Below are 19942 nucleotides of genomic sequence, written 5' to 3' on the forward strand. Positions count from 1 at the left end.
TGAAATAATCATATGGTTTTTGTTCTTGGTTCTGTTAAGGTGTTGCATCACATTTATTGATTTATGTATGTTGAATCATCCTTGAATCCCTAGGATAAATCTCACTTGATCATGGTGAATGATCTTTTTAATATGTTGTTGAATTTGGTCTGCTAGTATTTCATCGAGAATTTTTGCATCTATGTTCATCAATAATAATGGCCTGTATTTTTCTTTTTTTGTTGTGCCTTTATTTGGTTTTGGTATCAGGGAGATGCTGGCCTTATAGGATGAATTTAGAAGTATCCTTTCCTTTTCAATTTTTTCTAAGCATTTGAATAGAATTGGTATTAGTTCTTCTTTAAATGTAAGGTTGAATTCAGTAGTGAAGCCATCAGATCCTGGGCTTTTCTTCAATGGGAAACTTTTTATTATGGCTTCAATCTCATTACTCATTATTGGTTTATTGAGGTTTCCTATTTCTTTTCTTCTTTTTTTTGAGACATGGTCTCACTCCGTCACCCAGGCTAGAGTGTAGTGGCGCAATCTCGGCTCTCTGCAACTTCCACCTCCCAGGTTCAAGCGATTCTCCTGCCTCAGCCTCCCGATTAGCTAGGATTGCAGGCGCCCGCTGCCACAACTAGCCAATTTTTCTATTTTTTCAGTAGAGACAAGTTTTCACCATATTGGTTAGGCTGGTCTCAAACTCCTGACCTCAAGTGATCGGCCCACCTTGGCCTCCCAAAGTGCTGGGATTTTCTATTTCTTCATGGTTCAATCTTGTTAGGTTGTATGCACGTCCAGGAATTTATCCGTTTAGAGGTTTTCCAATTTGTTGGTGTATAGTTGTTTATTTTTTAATATTTATTTATTTATTTATTTATTTTTGAGATGGAGTTTCACTCTTGTTGCCCAGGCTGGAGTGCAGTGATGCAATCTCGGCTCACTGCAACCTCTGCCTCCCAGGTTCAAGTGATTCTCCTGCCTCAGTCTCCTGAGTACCTGGGATTACAGGTGCCTGCCACCACACTCAGCTAATTTTTTGTGTTTTCAGTAGAGATGGGGTTTCATCATGTTGGCCAGGCTGGTCTCGAACTCCTGACCTCAGGTGATCCACCCACCTCAGCCTCCTGGTGGTTTATAATAGTCTGTAATAATTCTTTGTATTTCTATGGTCTCAGTTGTAAAATAATATATATAGCTTTAGGCTTCGCCTTTAAGCTCTTATTGTTTCTCTCATCTGTTAAATGGGAAAATTGCAAAATAAGGAGAACAATATTAGCCTAACAATGTTATTGTGAAGATAGAATGAAATACCGAATGTGAAAGTACAGTGTTTTGAAAACTGTGGCTCACTATACAAACGTGAGTTAGGGTTCTTGTGAGCAGATGACAGAGAATCCACCAGACTCCAGCTCTCTGAGACACCTGGCACATTGTCCCCTGAAATTTTACTTGCAAAATCAATTCAAATTGGCTTCAATACAGACTCTTCCTCATGAACTGAAAGTCAGCCAAAAGACACTGAACAAAGAGCCGCAGTGATTATTACCATCTCAAACAACAAGCCGTGTTTACCAGAGATGCTGGCTTTAGGATCAACCTTCTTGAAGGAGGTCTTTATGTATTGATTGCGAAGTTTTACCAGGCAGAATATTAATAACATTTCCCAGGGAAACGAAATTGAAGGGCTTTGCCAACATCCATTACAACCAGAAATTTACAAATGGACTTAAAGGGCTGAAGTCTGTTAATCTGATTTCCCCTTCCAGTCCTACCTGTGGGGAGGCTGCACAGTCAGAGGTGGGTGGTGGGGGTCTGCACAGACATTTGGTAGCTTTTACTCTCTGAGCAGGCATCACCTTCATGCTCATCATCACCATTATCAGAGCAGCATCAATTTACTCAAATCTAGGTACTTCCTTTGGGCTAGATGCTTTACAGATAGTATCTGGTTTACTTTTCATCACTATCCCAATGACACAGGGTCATTTTACAAAAAATAGAAATGAAGTCTCAGAGCAGTTATGTCTTGCCCATGTGCCTACAGCCGGGAAATGGCAGAGTAGGGATTTATGCTCAGGGCTTTGTGTTCCAAAGCCTGAATGCCTAACCACTCACCTATATCACCTCCCAGGGGGAGGTTGGTTGAGCTCCTTAAGGCTGCAAGGGGCAGATATCTGCAGGCAATGTTCAGTTACAGCAGTTGTTGCAACACTGCCTCTCGGCTGACTCTTCTCAGGGGGATAGTGATTCCGAGTCCTCTGGCTTCACGCACACACACACACGCACACACACGCACACACACACACACACACACCTCATTGTTTAAGACTTGGCTTGGCCTTGTTGGGTCTACAGCTTGAGCTTGAGCATCCTTTTTTCTGCACAAGCACCCAGAAGTCCTGCTTCCCAAAGTAATGTCCCAACTGAGGGCTTGGTGGCCGTCCAGTGCAGAGCATTTGACTGGGCAGAGAGTATTCCCTAGCAAGTCATAGAATCACCTAGCACAACACTCTTGGGGCCATTTCTTGAGAGGAAGTCTCCGAATGAAGCTGGTACTTAGAACTTTATGGACCTCTTTCCAGTACAGAATCATGGAACCAAAATCTTTAGACAGACCTGTATTCAAATGGTGCCTCTGTCACTTATAACCATGTGATCTTGGGCAATGGTGACAAAACTATCACCATTTTTCAGGTACCCATGCAGTTTTTCAACTCTTGCCCCTCTTTTTCCGCAACCACACCCTGGCTCTTGTATTTCCAGTGTCTATTGTTCCAATTTTTGTGTCCATGTGTACTCGATGTTTAGCTCCCACTTATAAGTGAGAACATGCAGTATTTGTTCCTGTATTAGTTCACTTAGGATAATGGCCTCCATCTGCATCCATGTTGCTGCAAAGGACATGATCTCATTCTTTACATGGCTGCATAGTATTCCATGGTGTATATGTACCACATTTTCTTTATCCAACCCACTGCTGATGGGCACCTGGGTTGATTCCATGCCTTAGCTACTGGAAATTAGCTCCACACTTTTAATACATAATCCTAATTATAACCCTAATTGTATTTTTTGTGATTATTTAGTATTTGTTTTCTCCCACCATCCCATAAGCTTACCGAGGGAAAAGTAAGTTTATTTGGTTCACTGCTGTGTTCTCTGCATATACAACCATATCTAGAACATGGGAAATGCTCAATAATTGCTCACTGGAGTGAACTACTGAAAGAAGGGGGTCTGAGGTCAGGTTTTCTAGAAGTAGAGCCTAATATGCGGACCCTTGCACAAGAAACTTATCAAAGACGGGCTTTCAGAAGAAAGAGAGTGAGAGCAAGTCCTAAGGAGGGATGTGGTCTCAGTCAGAGGCCAGTCTCAGCCTTACCTCCAGGGTGCTCCGGGGTGGGGATTCTCTACAGGCTTGCTGCCTCCTTGAGGCCCCTCTGTTACTCATCGGCTGCAAGTGGTTGGGACGGACGGGAGTGTGTAACCTCGCAGAAGGACGTCTCCTGATGACTGAGGGCAATTCTTCAGAGAAAGGGGCAGCTGTGGGCATCATTCACAGCATTCAGGTGTGGGTGCACCCATCTGCACAGGAGATCTGGATGGTGCACCAACAGCATGCATGACAAATAGAGACATACTTGGTGTGCGGGAGTTATAACCAGACGCTGCCAATGCCCCTTCCATCGGAAAGTTCTGTGATCTTAAGATGGCTATAGGAAACAAGTCCAAGAAGCAGCACAATTCTTTCATCTTGTGGGATTTTTATTAGACATCACAGAAGCTGGAAAGTTAATAGCCCGCATCTCTGAGTAGCCTGGGCCTTGGCATGTCTTCTCAAGCCTGAAGCGCCTGCTGGTGTGGCCTTAGCACCCTCGGGGCCCCCAAACAGCAGATTCCACCCTCCAGGCTCCCTCTTCTCTGGAAGAAAGATAGACCTCTCACTCTCTTTCCCTCCCTGTCCTGCAGGTGCCTCTCTCAGCGGTGGCCTGGCAGCCTCCACCAAAGAATGTCACTCTGGCCTGAGGCCCGGCCTCAGACAAAAGCCCTTTGGAGCTAAGCCTACATCCTCTGTCTGACAGGACCTGCCCGCCTCCCCCACCACCAACTAGGGAGGGCAGCTAAATTCATCCCCCTCGAAAGGATGGATTCCACAGAGCAAGGCCGCCTCCCTACTCAGGAAGTAAAACCACTCTGAACCCTTGATCTCTGCCCTTGGCTCCTGGACAAATAACTGACTGTCCTCACACAGAGGGCCCCATGGCCCCGAGAGCAGAGGCAGAGAGGCCTGCAGACACGTGTGCACTGGGGGCTGCAAGGAGGAAGCCCAATGCCAAAAACAAAATGCAAAGCCCTGAGCCCCAAACGAATCTTCACACCCAACTTGACTCTGATCAGGGCTGGGAATGAAACTGACTCGAGTTTGAATTCCTGGCTCTGCTATTTACTAACAGTGCACCCCCACGCCAATCATTCCCTAAAACTCAGTTTTCACAATTTTCAAATAGAGAGAATCATATTTACTCTATAATTACATGTTTTGAGGATTAAATGAGATAACATAAAATCTTGGTACAAAGGCTGGCACTTTTTCAGCAAACCAGTCTTCTAATACCATCCTATTCCTTTCAGCGCCTAAAGCCCCTTGATGGGAGATCCGACATTTAACCTGCTTGGAATCTTGCAGATGTGTCCACATGCCCTCCTTACTCAAGCTCACTGATGCTGTTCATTCTTACCCTTCCTCCTCAGGTCGTCTCAATCTCTTTGTGATTCTAACTGTTCCTTCTGGAGCTCTGCATGGCTGGCTTCTGGAAGGCCATCAGCTGTGATCTCACCTGGAGCCAAAACTACAGCTCCCACTCACTGCCCATCATATGAGCCACTGAAAGTCCTGGCGTGGTGTTGGAGGAGCTGTTTCCTGATTGCAGAGTATCTAGAATGGGAGGCCTGTCATGATGGGATTTTGTTGGCAGGTTGTCTTCCAGATGGCTTTAAAGTCAATTTTGCTTTATGCTGCCCAATTCTGCTTGCTTCCTCCCCTAGGAAATGAGAGCCTTCATGGTGGACATGGCCTTAAAGATCAACACTGTTGTTTTATGGCTAAAAAGATGGACATACAGAGTGGTGAAATGCCTACAACACTAGAATGCCAACCAGGCCCAGAGGCAGCTATTTGAACATAACCATGGAGAGGACAGTTTCCCCTTCCTGGAGCACCCACTTCCCTTCCCTTCCCTTCCCTTCCCTTCCCTTCCCTTCCCTTCCCTTCCCTTCCCTTCCCAGCACCCTCCTTCCCTGCTTCTCCATCTGTTGTCACCTTTTCCCTCTGTACTGGATTGAACAGTGTGCCCCAAAAATTCATGTTCACCTGGAACCTCAGCATTTGACCTATCTGGATATAGGATCTCTGCAGATGTAACTCAGTTAACGTGAGGTCATACTGGATTAGATGAACCATAATTCAGGCCGGGTGCAGTGGCTTATGCCTGTAATCCCAGCACTTTGGGAGGCTGAGGCGGGAGGATCACCTGAGGTTGGGAGTTTGAGACCAGCCTGACCAACATGGAGAAACCCTGTCTCTACTGAAAATACAAAATTAGCCGGGTGTGGTGGTGCATGCCAGTAATCCCAGCTACTTGGGAGGCTGAGGCAGGAGTATCGCTTGAACTCGGGAGGCGGAGGTTGCGGTGAGCCAAGATCGTGCTATTGTGCTCCAGCCTGGGCAACAAGAGCAAAACTCTGTCTGAAAAAAAAACAAAAAAAAAGATGAACCATAATCCAATAACTGGCATCTTTATAAGAAGAGAGAAATTTAGACACAAACACACAGCGGAAAGGTGGTCACATAAAGACAGAGGCAGAGATTAGAGTTCTATGCCACAAACCAAGGAACGCCAAACGTTGACATCAACCATTAAGGGCAAAGAAGAGACAAGGAAAAATTCTTCTCTAGAGCCTTTGGAGAGAGCATGGCCCTGCTGAAACCTTGATTCCAGACCCCAACCTCCAGAACAGTGAGAGAATACATTTCTGTCATTTTAAGCCGTTCAGTTAGTGGGGCTTTGTTACAACAGCCACAGGAAACCTGCACCCTCTTGTCTGGTGCTCTCCTCCATCCCTCCCTTGGTGGAGGAAGAATACACTCTTAAGACACACAAATTTACACAAACACGTTAGGATCGAGGGCCCACAGCTTCAGTATTTGCATTTTATAGGATGACTTCCACTAAAGGTAATGAAGTGGAAGCAGGACTGGGAATTCTCACAAATGGAGGCCTAGTTACAGCTCTGCAACTCACCCTTACAAAAAAATGTGTCATCACCTCCATTTGATAGATGCAAAAGCCAGGGCTCAAAGAGGCATGAGCGAGGGGGCTAGGGTTGTGTGGTGGCTAAGAGTGTAGCCTGTGGCCTCATAGTCAGCCTGTGTCCAGATCCTGGGTACTCTACTTCATAACTGGCCATATGAACTTAGGCAAGTCAATTTAACTTCTCTGGGCCTTGGTTGCCCCATCTGTAGGATGAGGATGATAATAATAAAATCTATCTCTAAGATAGATGGGTACCATGGGTACCATGCTCACAACCTGAATGAAAGGATTAATGGTACCCCCAAACCTCAGTATCACACAATATACCATTTTAACAAACCTGCACCTATAACCCCAAATCTAAAATAAAAACTGAAAAGAAGTTTTAAAAAAGTAAGAACAGAAAAAAAAATGGAGCTATGTGTATTACTGGAAGGTTCTGGTAATTTACCTATTGTGGCTCAGCTGCATATCTCTTTGCTCTTTAAACCCTGCAACACCTCTGTAACCACCCCCCTGTATTAACTTCCTTCTGGCTGAAATACCTAGTGTAGTTTCTACAGTCCTGCCTGGAGCCTGACCCATCCATGGGGTATTCAACCTGGACCAGCAGGTCAGCAAAGGCATCTCTGAAGAAATACATTTAAGAGCTCAGACTTGAAAGATCAGTAAGAGTTATTCAGGGGATACAACTCTGTCTGTTTGGAAGACAGGAAATAAAGGAACTTAAAAATACAAAGTCTCTGAAGCAGAAACAGAGAAGTCGTATATGGCAAAAGTAAGTGCTCTAGAAGAATGGAGGGGGGTAAGTGAGGGTCAATCATGCAGGACCTTGGAAAGACACAAAGCATTAAAGAACACTAGGTTAGAGAATGACACAAATAACTGTATCATAATAAGGATAAGAGGCGGTTATCTTCCCATGTCTATAAAATCTTTCTGGGGTTGAACCATTCTCATCGTATGTGGCAGTTCACTCCACGGCTGGAATTCTTTCTAGCAGGAGTGTAAACCCAGAGACAGTTATCTAACATGGGGTTTTGTGTAAATAATAATAACAAAAAAAGGTGCTTTTTCAAGGTAGATGTAACCCCACTGCATGGTTTGGCTAAAGGAAAGCATCTTTCTAAAAAGAATAAATTATGCTTCCTTCTGGCAAAAACAGCCCAAATGTCTTTGTGCAATGCATAAAATGCACAGCCACAGTGGCAGCCTTTGGAGTCAGGCAGACTCGAATTTAAATGTCATCTCTACTTGCCATCTTGAGCATTCACCCTAACGTCTTCAAGTTTCTACTGCCTCATCTGAAAATTGAGGCCTAACAATGTGTGTCTTATACAGCTCTGGCAAGAGTTAAATTAGGTGATACTTGCAAAACATCCAGTTCAGTTCCTGGTGCCTAATAGGTTTTTAAAAGTGATCATTTTAATTGCTAGCAAGTCTTGTTATTCTGAGTCAAAATCAACCTCCTTGTAACTTCCACTTCAGCAGAGCTGCCCCCAAATTACTTGAGTTCCTCTTCCACATGAGAATATTTCTGCCATTTGAAAATAGCTCTCATACCCTTTCTTTGGGATGATTTTATGCTCTTGTTGGTGCCCGGATCAATTCCTAAGCTGTCCTCCCCATCCTGCCCACCAAGGCTCAAGCCTCAACTTTTCTCCTAGCCAGGTCCTCTCTTTGATTCACCAACAATCAAACTAATTGGCTCTCTGGGTTTGTCACATTGACTACACTGGTTTCAAACGTTAATATTTATTATCTTATCTCCTTGATGGTTTTCCTGACATGGCAGGTGCTTCAGACGGAAGTTCAATGTGGTTGTCAGGCTTGAAAGAGCATGTGTTTCCAAGAGTTGGCTTGAACAGGGACACAGGAAGCAAATTTCCATGTTTTGTCATTTTCTCTCATCCTGTGATTACTCACCAGGGCCTCTTCCCTTCTCCACCTCCTCTGGAACCACACAACACATGAGGAGAGAAATGGACAGTGACTTAGATCATAAACAGCATTCTCTAGCTCCCGGCTGGGCTGAGCAATGGAAGTTAGCTGCCAACCATTTGTTGAATTTGCATGTTTTGTGGTGTACAGCCCATGACCCTCCTGGTCATCACCCATTCAGGTCATCCTTTTGCTTATTCATTCATTTATTCATTCAACATTTACCTATTTTGTGCCAATCCTGTGCTGAGCACTATGCACGTATGATCTTGTGCTCTCTGAACGTCCATGAGGTGGGTGCTATGACTATCTCCATTGCCATAAATGAGTGATTAGGGGTATAGCTTACTTAAAGATCTTGTCTGTTTTTGCACAAGCAGAGTCGAGATTCGAAACCAAAGGTCTGACTTCCAAACCAGTGTTTTTAACCACAATGCCACATGGCTCTTCTTTTTCTACAAAAGAGTGTGTATTGGAGAGTGGTTCCCACCTGTTTGTTGCTTCTTTCCCACCAGCAATTTTTATGTGTGCTTGGTGGTAGAGAGTATTAAGTGTGAAGTGGATGTAGGTAGATGGTAAGAAACTTGCCTGCAGTCACACAGCTATGAAGAGCCAAGGCTCAGCCCAGGGTGGAGCTCATTATAAAGAACCTAAAGCCTGGCTGGGCACTGTGGCTCACGCCTGTAGTCCCAGCACTTTGGGAGGCTGAGGTGGGCAGATCACCTCAGGTCGGGAGTTCGAGACCAGTCTGACCAACATGGAGAAACCCTGTCTCTACTAAAAATACAAAATTAGCTGGGCATGGTGGCACATGCCTGTAATACCAGCTACTCGGAAGGCTGAAGCAGGAGAATTGCTTGAATCCGGGAGGCAGAGGATGCAGTGAGCCAAGATCGCGCAATTGCACTCCAGCCTGGGCAACAAGAGTGAAACTCTGTCTTGGGGAAAAAAAAAAAAAAAACTAATGCCTGTGCCTTTTCTTCACTGCATCATGCTGTACCAATCAGCCTGCAGATGTACTCATCCAAGCAACTGATCTTTTAAGACAGCCGCTATATACCAGGCATTGTGTGGGAGAACAAAAGTCCATCTCCTTTGCCTCAAGGCTGTTAGATCTAGCGCTGCAAATTTATGTTCTGGATCTCCTTGGGGGATGAAGTGGAACTGTTTAGAGAGAGGATGCTCCAGATCCAGGATTGAGCATGTTGAACACCACACAGCTCTGGACTGTCCATTTTGCAGGGTGTGTGAACAGCATCCATGTAACTGAAAATGGCAGCCCTATATGTCTTCTTTACAGAAACATTGAGGCCGGAAAAGCATTGCTTAGTCAGTCATTCATCCACCAAAATGTGTGTTTTGAGAGTCTGGACCTAGGTACTGTGGGGTTAGGGTTGGAGTTAAGGTAAGGGTGAGGGTTAGGCTTGTCTCCACTCTCAAGGAGGCTTGCATCTCACTTATAAGGGGAATCAGGTGAAACGAGAGTTAATGAAACAAGACAGGACAGAAGAGCAAGAAGTTGGGCATGTGAGAAAGGGCACTGAGGCTGGGCGTGGTGGCTCATGCCTGTAATCCCAGCACTTTGGGAGGCCAAGGCAGGCGGATCTCTTGAGGTCTGGGGTTCAAGACCAGTCTGGCCAACATGGTGAAAACCCATCTCTACTAAAAATACAAAAATTATCCAGGAATGGGGGCAGGCACCTTTAGTCCTAGCTACTCGGGAGGCTGAGGTTGGAGGATTGCTTGAACCCAGGAAGTGAAGGTTGCAGTGAACTGAGTTTGCATCACTGCTCTCCAGCCGGGGTGACACAGCAAGACTCTGTCTCAAAAAAAAAAAGAAAAAAGAAAAAGGTCATTGAACTTGGAGTAAGAAGACTAGGCTTCCAGGCCAGCTCTGCCATTAAGTAGACTTCTCAATTTGAGTTGAAGCCTAAGGCTTTCCTTGGCTCCTGCCCTTATGCCTCAGGTCCCTGGTCTCAGGATGGTTTTCCTCTCTCAGCATACATTGTAGACTGAACTCCAGGTGACGAGGTTCTCCAGCTTGACCCCAGGCCCCTCCTCTGGGCAGCCATTTTGGATCTGGCACAGGCAACTTCTCTGGCTCTGGATCTAATAGCAAGTATCTAAAAAATGGGTAGTGTAGGGAGGATATTTTAAAATCTTAAGGTCTCACTGATGCCCTTGAAATTAAGCCATGTCTTCTGGGTTTGGTGTGTGGGCATGCACAGGCCACATTTCACTCATGGTCCTGTGGGGAAAAAGAAATGTTTTAGGCCAGTTTTTTCCCAGAAGCCGGCCCTGAGTGGAGGATTCAAATGTACCCTTCCGGAAGTGCTCCCAGGAGAAGCGTGTAAGGAAGTGGAGGAAGCAGGAGAGGGAAGGGGAAGGTGGGAGGCAAGGGTGTGATTCCAGCTGACGCCCACCCCTCATCCTGATCCCCATGGGGACAGTGAGTATAAATTGCACCTCCAAGCTTGTCCCACCTGGAGTCAAAAGAACCGTGACCCCACACAGTTTGTACCCTATACCTCCCTATTCTGGAGGGCAACACTGTGAAGAAAGTAGCAGCACCGTCTTTAGAAGTAGGGGACAGGGACAGTCAGATAGCTGGTCAAAAGGTGGTCCTGAGTGGGGAGACCAACAGGGGCCTCCACGGAGTTTCTACTCTGTTAATTTTCTTTATTACAAGAAGTGATCACCAAGAAGTTTTCCAAAAGTAGAAGAGGGGAGACTTTAGTTCACTACTGTGTCTGTGGTCAAATCCAAATTGTTGACCTCCTGTCTTCCTTCTGAATTCCAGCTTCTCGCCAGCCCAGATGGCGTCCTTTTCCACTTCAATATCAGCCCAAACAAGACCCACTTAGATCGATCTCCAGCAAAAACAAAGCAACACAAAAACACAGCCACATTCAAATGAATTTTGCAGAATCTGGTTTTTTTTCCCCCTTAGATATGAGCACATCTGCTTCTCTTCAGACCTTGGCAATCAGTGTTGATTCTATGGCAGTGCCTTCGATGGGTCCTTGTGGCATATTCTGAAAGGGGCTCCTCATTTCCTCCTCATGGAGATAGCTTCCCCCCACTTACTGTCGATGGCTGATGTAAGATGCTCATGTCCGGATAATAAACAAGCCACAGAAGTTGAGGAACAGACACCTTTTAAGTTAAAAAATTAAAAATGCCATATACATAGCCCATTGGAATTTAACTTTTAAATATGAAAGTATAATACATAATTTGTTTATCAAATATAAGTAAAACAACCAAACATTAATGTGCTAAATTATATACCAACAGTTGTCAACCAGGGACAATTTTCCAGTCCCTGCCCCAGGGGGCATTTGGCAATTTTGCAACATCTGGAGAACTTTTCGGTTGCCATAAGAGGGGAGAAGGATGTGCTACTGGCATACAATGGGTAGGGGCCAAGGGCACTGCTAAACATCCTACAACGCATAGGACAATTAGCACAACAGAGAATTACCTGGCCCAAAATGTCAACAGTGGTGAGGCCGAGAAACCCTGATCTAGACTGTTTTATTTTGGTGCAAATTTTGCATTGGTTCTCTATATTAAGGCCTATTTTCAACAGTTTTGAACTTTCGAAATTCCAGTGTCGAAATATTTTTGAACACCAATTTGGAGTCAGATGCTGTTGGAGGTGCTCTAGTATTAACCCTTTGGTATGTCTCAATCAGTAACCCCATGGTTCACTCAGCAGTGAATTTCCTCCATCTGAGTTTTCTGAATTCCAGCATCCGGGTGGGTTACCAAGGTGGGACGCAGGGTCCTGCACTCAGAAGGAGGCCCCAGGCTTGGGGTTTAAGGCTGTGCAATGGCCATTCTGAAGTTCATAGTCTTTGAATTTGTGTTTTGATAGTGAAGTTTGAGGGGACAGTGAAGTATGCAGCATGCTTGATGCCTCGACTCACGTGGAGTTCCACTTCCTGCTGCCACCCCGCCTGGCTGGAGTGGGTTCTCGGCTGCTGGAGGTGGTTCTCCACACCCAGTGACTGCTGCTTCCCTCTGCCCCTGGCCAGGTCTGAGAGCAGGTTTGGGGAGGGTTGAGTAGGGTATGTGCACCCCATGGACCAAGTCACGGGACAGGCCCCAGGTGCCTGTGAGGGGCTGCCCTCACCCCAGTAGCATTCCTATGCCTGAGGGAGAATGATGTTAGTGAACAAAAAACACTATGATGGGTTGAGAGAGAGAGAGATGATGGAAGAAAAGAAAAAGGGTTTTTTTTTTCCTCTGGTTTTTGAACAAGAGGCCTCATGTTTCATTTAGCACTAGGTCCCACACATCATGTGGCTTGCCCTGTCAAGAATCGATAGCTACTGCTCATCAACACTCTTTTTTTCTAAGCAAAACCTTCCTGGTGGAGTTTTGGGGTTGCCTTTTATTTGGGAGTCATGAAGTCTTCCACAGCAGTGTACAACAAAACCTTTTTGGAGAAGTCTTTAGACCCAACCAGTGATACATCTAACATATTGCTAGAGACCGAACGTATGTGTCTCTCCACATTGAAAGGTGGGGCCTTTGGGAGGTGATCAGGTTATGAAGGTGAAGCCCTCATGAGTGGAATGAATGCCTTTATAAAAGAAACTCCAGAGAGCCCCTTCACCCCTTCCACCGTGTGAGGACACAGTGACAAGGTGGCCATCTGTGAGCCAGGAAACGGGCCCTCCCCAGACACCAAATCTGCTGACCACTTGATCTTGGACTTCCAGCCAACAGAAGGGTGAGAAATAAAATTCTGTGGTTTGTAAGCCACAAGTCTATGGGATTCTGTGACTGCCACCTGAATGGACTAAGACAACGATCATTGAATTACTAAATACCACCGTTACCAGAGAAAAATGAAAAGCTATAGCAAGAACAATAGATTCTCTTTTACCTAGTTGTGCATAACCAGGTCACTCATTTTAAGCCTACTAGGATTCTGGCTCTCTTTCTTTCATTGCCTTTTGCACATCTGGACCAGGTTTTATGTGCTTTGGGAAGGACTTTCTTACAAGGCACTTGGTGGCATGCCTAAGGATCGACAGCAGAGACTTCGCCACGCGTAGAGAACAGCTGTGTTTTGTGCCTGTCTACTAATTATGTTTGTAAATGGGAGAATGGCGTCTCGTATGTGGTTTCATTATGACATTCCTCCTGGTGGTGAGGTTGTGGGAGGAAAGACAACTCTTCTGTAGTCATCGGAGGCCACTAACGTTTGCCAGCGTTCCTGACAAGTGCTGAATGGCTGCTTGGCTTTGATCATGCCTCACTGACAGGCCATAGTATTCTATAGATTAAGTTCCAGAGCCTTGGTAAAAGGTTAGGAAGTTTACTCCTGGTCACACGACCAGGAAATAGAAGAGCCAAAACTTGAACTCCGTCCAGACTGACTCCAGAACATGAATTCTTGCCTCTATGCTCCTGCAACTCCTACCAGCATTCCCCATTGGCCTCCAGTGCTCCTGTGTGCACGGTCAGTGACCAGGAGAACCTCAAACGGTAATCCCAGCTCCTCTCCCTCAGTTTCTATGAGGCCACCAAGCCAAGCAGACAGGGGAGACTGAAACCCATCCTGTCCTCTGCTCCTCAAGCCTTGATCTGACTTCTCCACCCAGAGGAATGGATGCCTTTATCAAATTCATCTGTCCACAAGGATCACTTTTTTTTTGAATTCACACAAAGGCACTGAATAGATAAGCAGCTGTCAAGGGTACATAAGGGCTGTTTCTTCATTTCACCTTCTTTGTCTTCCTACTGGTTATTGTCTACCCTTGGGTGCTCAGGACCATGAGCACCGGCAGGACCTTCCTACAAAGTGGCCACACCCTTGATCCTTACGCCAACAGACTAATGGTTTCTTAAAGAGTGTGGCCCAAGAATCATGTCAGAATAATCTGGGTGGTGGTTAAAAATGCAGAATTTTATACTCCTTTCAGATTGCCATATGCAGGCTTTCTGAGGTTTGGGGCTGATAATCTGCATTTTATCAAGTTCAAGTTCTTATGCCCTCTAAAGTTTTAGCAAATCTCCTCTGTTTCTGCTGACCACTTTGTTTCAGCTTTGAATCCACCTCTGTCCAATCCTAAACAAACTCTTGACTCTGTAACTGACCCTCCTGTGTCCCTCTTCAATCCACCATGCTCTGTGGGTGTTCAGTCTGCCAGTATCTGCTTTTCCCTCTGGACTCTCCAGGCAGCTGGCACCTTTGCAACTCTGTGCTGCTTCAGGTAGGGACCCTCATTCTGGGGACATTCTGATTCCTGTGCACCTCAGGCCTTGTCTGCTCTGAACCCTTGCACTTGCTTGCCTAACCCTCGGATCTTGCTAACTCTTCTGAAACTTCACTTCCCAGTCTCCTCTGGCCTAGCAGATCAAAGTCCTTGTCACAGAGACTCATTCTCATGGTACTTCATGGTACCACTGTGGTCCTGAGCAGAGGTCCCTGACACAAGGCAGAAGGGCCCAGCCCTGTCTGGAGGCCTCTGCTCTCTGCCTAGTAGATTCCTTTGCTGTGTCTGGCTCAGGTCTGCCCACAGCCTGTGGTTGAGGAAACATGGAAGGCTCTGAGTTTCTGGTTTAGAGATTTTAGGAACTACAGGGAAAACCTCAGTTCTCATATATGAGTCATTCAGAGTAAATATTAGAGCTGGAAGCACCTTTTTAAAAGAGTAAATTAAAGAAGCCAGCAGTAAAAGGATGGATGTTCATATTTTAGTGTTAAATACGTCATTTGGTAGCACCCACAGAAGCCTCCTGGTTGAGCTGCTCTTCTCTAGGGGAAGTGATTTAATTATAATGATACTAAATCATCATGGTACTAACTCACGTGGTATTTTATAGATTTCTTATATTGTATTTTATTTGATCCTCATAAGATACTAATGGCTAATAGTGACTCTGCTGTTAGGCACTGCTCTAAGACTTTTAGATATGTTAATTTCTTACTCTCACAGAGAAGCTAAGTAACTTGCTCACAGTCACACAGCTGTGAGAAGCTTAGCTAGGATCTGTACTCAGACAGTTTAGCTTCAAAATATGTGTGTTTAGGATAAAGTTATGGCCGGGCACGGTGGCTCACATCTCAGCACTTTCAGAGGCTGAGGCGGGTGGATCACGAGGTCAGCAGTTAAAGACCAGCCTGGCCAAGATGGTGAAACCCCATCTCTACTAAAAATACAAAAATTAGCTGGGTGTGGTGGCAGACACCCGTAATCCCAGCTATTTGGGAGGCCGAGGCAGGAGAATCGCTTGAACCTGGGAGGCAGAGGTTGCAGTGAGCCGAGATTGTGCCATTGCACTCCAGCTTGGGCAACAAGAGCGAAACTCCAGCTCAAAAAAAAAAAAAAAAAAGATATAACTGACTCACATACTCCCATTTCACATATGAGAAACATGAAGATGAAATAGGTGAAATGGGAGAATCACTGCTGACTTTTAAAGGTGGTGGGATACATAGGGCACATTACTTGATTTTAGCAGTCATGTTTTTAAGGCCAGTAGGAGAACACCTAAGAGGTGGAAAAGGATCACAAAAGTAGGTCTGGCAATCCTAGTAGTAACTTCTATGGTTAGAAAAAAAAAAACAAACAGCATTTATTGATTTGGTTGATATTTTGATACTTTTTTGAGCATCTTTTAAGAACTAACTGGGTTCACATTAATGCATATGTTTATTTAGCATTTAATTCTTACACCATCATCTGCACCTCTCCACATCATCCTCTTAATATTGTTAAAGCACTATTGTTGGCTATATAAATAGTGTTCTTTGAAGTGTTTAAATGCTCCACCAGTAAGCAATCTTCTTATTTTCTTCTTCTCCTCTGGGCAGTTATCATATCAGAAATACTTGCCATGCTTTCCCCTTTATTTGTTCCCTGGATACCTCCCTCAGAGACATTTTCATACTTATTCTCAAGTACATATATGGCAGTTGATCTCCAGACTTGAACCAGGGCTGTCATCCTGGAAATTCTCTTTGTCACACTCTTGGGTTGAAAACACTCTTTCATGGATCCCGGGTTACCTCTTATTTTGCTGGAGAACATCTTCGAATAACTTCCTGAGGAAGCATGATAGATGTAAATTTTCTGAAAAAAAATTTTTAAAACTTTCAGTTTCAGGAGTGTATGTGCAGGTTTGTTAAATAGGTAAATTGCATGTCATGGGGGGTTTCATGTACAGAGTATTTCATCATGCAGGCAATAAGCATAGTACCTGATAGGTAGTTTTTCAATCCTCAGCCTCCTCTCACTCTCCAGCCTCAAGTTGGCCCCAGTGTCCATTGTTCCCTTCTTTGTGTCCATGCATACTCAATGTTTAGCCCCCACTTATCCAGTATTTGGTTTTCTGTTCTTGTGTTAGTTTGCTTAGAAAATGGCCTCCAGCTCCATCCATGTTGCTGCAAAGGACATGATTTTATTGTTTTTATAGCTGCATAGTATTCCATGGCATATATGTACGTTTTCTTTATCCAGTCTACAGTTGATGGGCATTTAGATGGATTTCATGTCTTTGCTATTGTGAATAGTGCTGCAATAAACATGTGTGTGCATGTGTCTTTATGGTAGAATGATTTATATTCCTTTGGGCATATACCCAATAATGGGATTGCTGGGTCAAATGGTAGCTCTGTTTTAAGTTCTTTGAGAAATCATCAAACTGCTTTCCACAGTGGCTGAACTAATTTACATTCCCACCAGCAGTGTATAAGCATTCCCTTTTCTCCAACAAGATCACCAGCATGTTACTTTTTGGCTTTTTAACAGTAGCCATTCTAACTTACACACTGATGGTATCTCACTGTGGTTTTGATTTGCATTTCTGTAATGACTAGTAATGTGTGCATTTTTTCATATGCTTCTTGGCTGTGCATATGTTTTCTTTTGAAAAATGTCTGTTCATGTCCTTTGCCCACTTTTTAATGAAGTTGTTTTGTTTGTTGATTTGCTTAAGAAAACGAATTTTTTTTGAGATGGGGTCTCGCTATGTTGCACAGGATGGAGTGCAGTGGCTATTCACAAATGTGATTAAAGCACACTGTAGCTTTGAACTCCTGGGCTTAATCCTCTTGCCTCCGAGGCGGCCTCCTGAGTAGCTGGGACTATAACTGTGCCCCACTGCACTCAGCTGAACAGTGAACTATATTTTTCAAGAAAATAAAGTCAACCAAAAATCCATATCTACCTAAAATATTTTTCAAAAATAAAGGTGAAATAAACAATTTTTAGATAAACAGAAGGTAATAGAATTCATTACCAGGTTACCCACAGAAAAATGAATATTAAAGAAGTCTTTGGGCTGAAAGAAAATGATAAGTTGAAACTGGTTATACAAAGCAATAAAGAGCTTTACAGATGGTATATATGTGAGTAAACATAGACAAATTTTCTTATTTTTAATTTTTAAAAAAGAGAATTGACTGTGTAAGGCAAAAAAAGTAGTGTAGATTTTATAATATACGTTCAAGTATAACAACAATAAAATCACCAAAAACAGAAGGAAAAGAGATTAAATATACTCATAAGCTCTTTACATTATATATTAAGTTTTATAAGATGATAAAAGATGGAATGTATTGATTCAAAGATGCATAATAAAAACCTAGGGCAATCACTAAAATATACTCAATAATCCAAAAGAAGGCAAGAAAAGGAAAAAAAGGAACAATGTTAAGTGGAATAAATTAAATACAAATAACAAGATGGTTGACTTAAACCCAGCTATATCAATAATTACATAAATGTAAATGGTCTATACAGTCCAATTAAAAGTCAGATGTTATCAGACATAGTTTTTAAAATCCAGCAAAATGGCTTACAGTTTTTAAAACTGACAATCCCAAATTTTGGCAAAAATGTGGCGCAACTAGAACTCTCATATATTATTAGTGGGAATGTAAAGTGGTATAATCACTTTGGAAAACTATTTGGCAATCCATCCATATTAAAGTTTTGTGTGTGTGTATATATATGTATATATATATATGCTCTAGCAATTCTACTCAACAGAAATGCATACATACATTCACAAAAGGAACGCATAAGCATGTTCATAGCAGCACTTTTATAATAGCTAAAACCTGGAAACCACTCATATTTTCACCAACACTAGACTAGATAAATAAATTGTGGTATATTTATACAATGGAATATTATAAGACAACAAAACAAACCACTGCCATAAGCCATAGCATGGGTGAATTCTACAAAATAATATTTAGTGAAAGAAGCCAGATAAGAAAGCATATACTGTATGATGTCATTTAAATAAAGTCCAAAATTAGGCAAATCTAATCAATTTGGAATGAAGTCAGAACATTGGCTACTTTTTAGGGGGTGGTGTCTAGGAGAAAGCAGAAGGAAAAGTTCTGGAGTGCTGGTAATTTTCAAATCTTTGATTTGTATGGTGGTTACTTGAATGTGTCATTTTTTGTAAATTACGTCAAGCTGTACAAGTAGGACTTATACACGTTGCTCTGTCTATGTTATATGTCACTAAAATGTTTGTTTGTTTGTTTTTTAAATAGAGATGAATGGCATTCCAGGCAGGGAGCTAGCATAAGTAAAGACATGGAGAGGGAAAAATATGATATGTGGAAAATGACAAGTAGCTCAATGTTGCTGGAATATAAAACCAGGAGTGGGTTATAGAAGGGCTAAGGCTGAGGCCAGGCTCGGTGGCTCACTCCTGTAATCCCATCACTTTGGGAGCCGAGGCGGGCAGATCACGAGGTCAGGAGATCGAGGCCATCTTGGCTAACACGGTGAAACCCCATCTCTACTACAAATACAAAAAATTGGCCGGACGTGGTGGCTGGCTCCTGTAGTCCCAGCTACTCGGGAGGCTGAGGCAGGAGAATGGCGTGAACCTGGGAGGCGGAGCTTGCAGTGAGCCGAGATAGCGCCACTGCAGTCCGGCCTGGGTGAAAAAGCGAGACTCCATCTCAAAAAAAAAAAAAAAAAAAAAAAAGGGCTAAGGCTGAAGAGGTGTCAGTTACAGGTGATGGAGGTGTCACACTAAACAGCCTGGACTGTCTGCTGAGGGCGATTAGGAAACACCAGAGGAGCCCAAGCAAGATCTACATAATAAGATTTAAAATTAGAAAAAAAAAAATTGTGTCAATCTTTGTGACGGGGATCCAAAATAGACACAGGGAGATTGGTCTAGATGCTCTTGCAAAAATCCAGATGAGAGACGATGAAACATTGAGTCAGGGCAGTGGTTGTGGGGCTATTAAAAGAGCATGATTTGAGAAATAGGAGACAATATTAGTAAGACTTTATTGGATGTGGGAGGTGAAGAAAGCAGAGTTGGGATGATTCTTAAATTTGTAACACAAATGACTGCATGACTGGTTGTTGAGGCAGTGAAATCCAGGTGGAGTTCAGGAAAGGCACAAAAGACAAGTTCAGTTTAGACAGTTTGGACAGGTTTACCAGATAAGGCAGCGCTCAAGTCAAGGGGGATTCTTTGGGAGCTATTTTGGGGTCTCCTGTTTCCTGGAATCAATGACCAATTTAAATGCCAGGTCTCTGATGTTCTCTACAATTACTGTTTGGTTTTCTTGCCTTTCCTGGTCACAGTGCACATTCAAGACACAAAGCCACGGTTGTCAGCAGCAGATCCAACAGCACCATGGTCCTGGGGTCTGAAAGACTTCATCCTGCTTTCCTCTGCTGCTCCAGACAAAGGCCATC

General features: G+C 43.8%; 1 long non-coding RNA gene across 1 annotated transcript; it reads right to left on the bottom strand.

Annotated features, from left to right (window-relative positions):
- Positions 1 to 11154: 11154 nt before the first annotated feature.
- On the bottom strand, positions 11155 to 16330 carry LOC129486797 (uncharacterized). Its single transcript, XR_008659088.1, has 2 exons — positions 16190 to 16330; positions 11155 to 11396 (listed from the first exon to the last, which is right to left on the bottom strand). It is a non-coding gene; the product is annotated as an uncharacterized lncRNA (long non-coding RNA).
- Positions 16331 to 19942: the final 3612 nt, after the last annotated feature.

The sequence above is a fragment of the Symphalangus syndactylus genome, chromosome 7 (assembly GCF_028878055.3).
Source record: "Symphalangus syndactylus isolate Jambi chromosome 7, NHGRI_mSymSyn1-v2.1_pri, whole genome shotgun sequence".
NCBI classification, from domain to species: Eukaryota; Metazoa; Chordata; class Mammalia; order Primates; family Hylobatidae; genus Symphalangus; species Symphalangus syndactylus.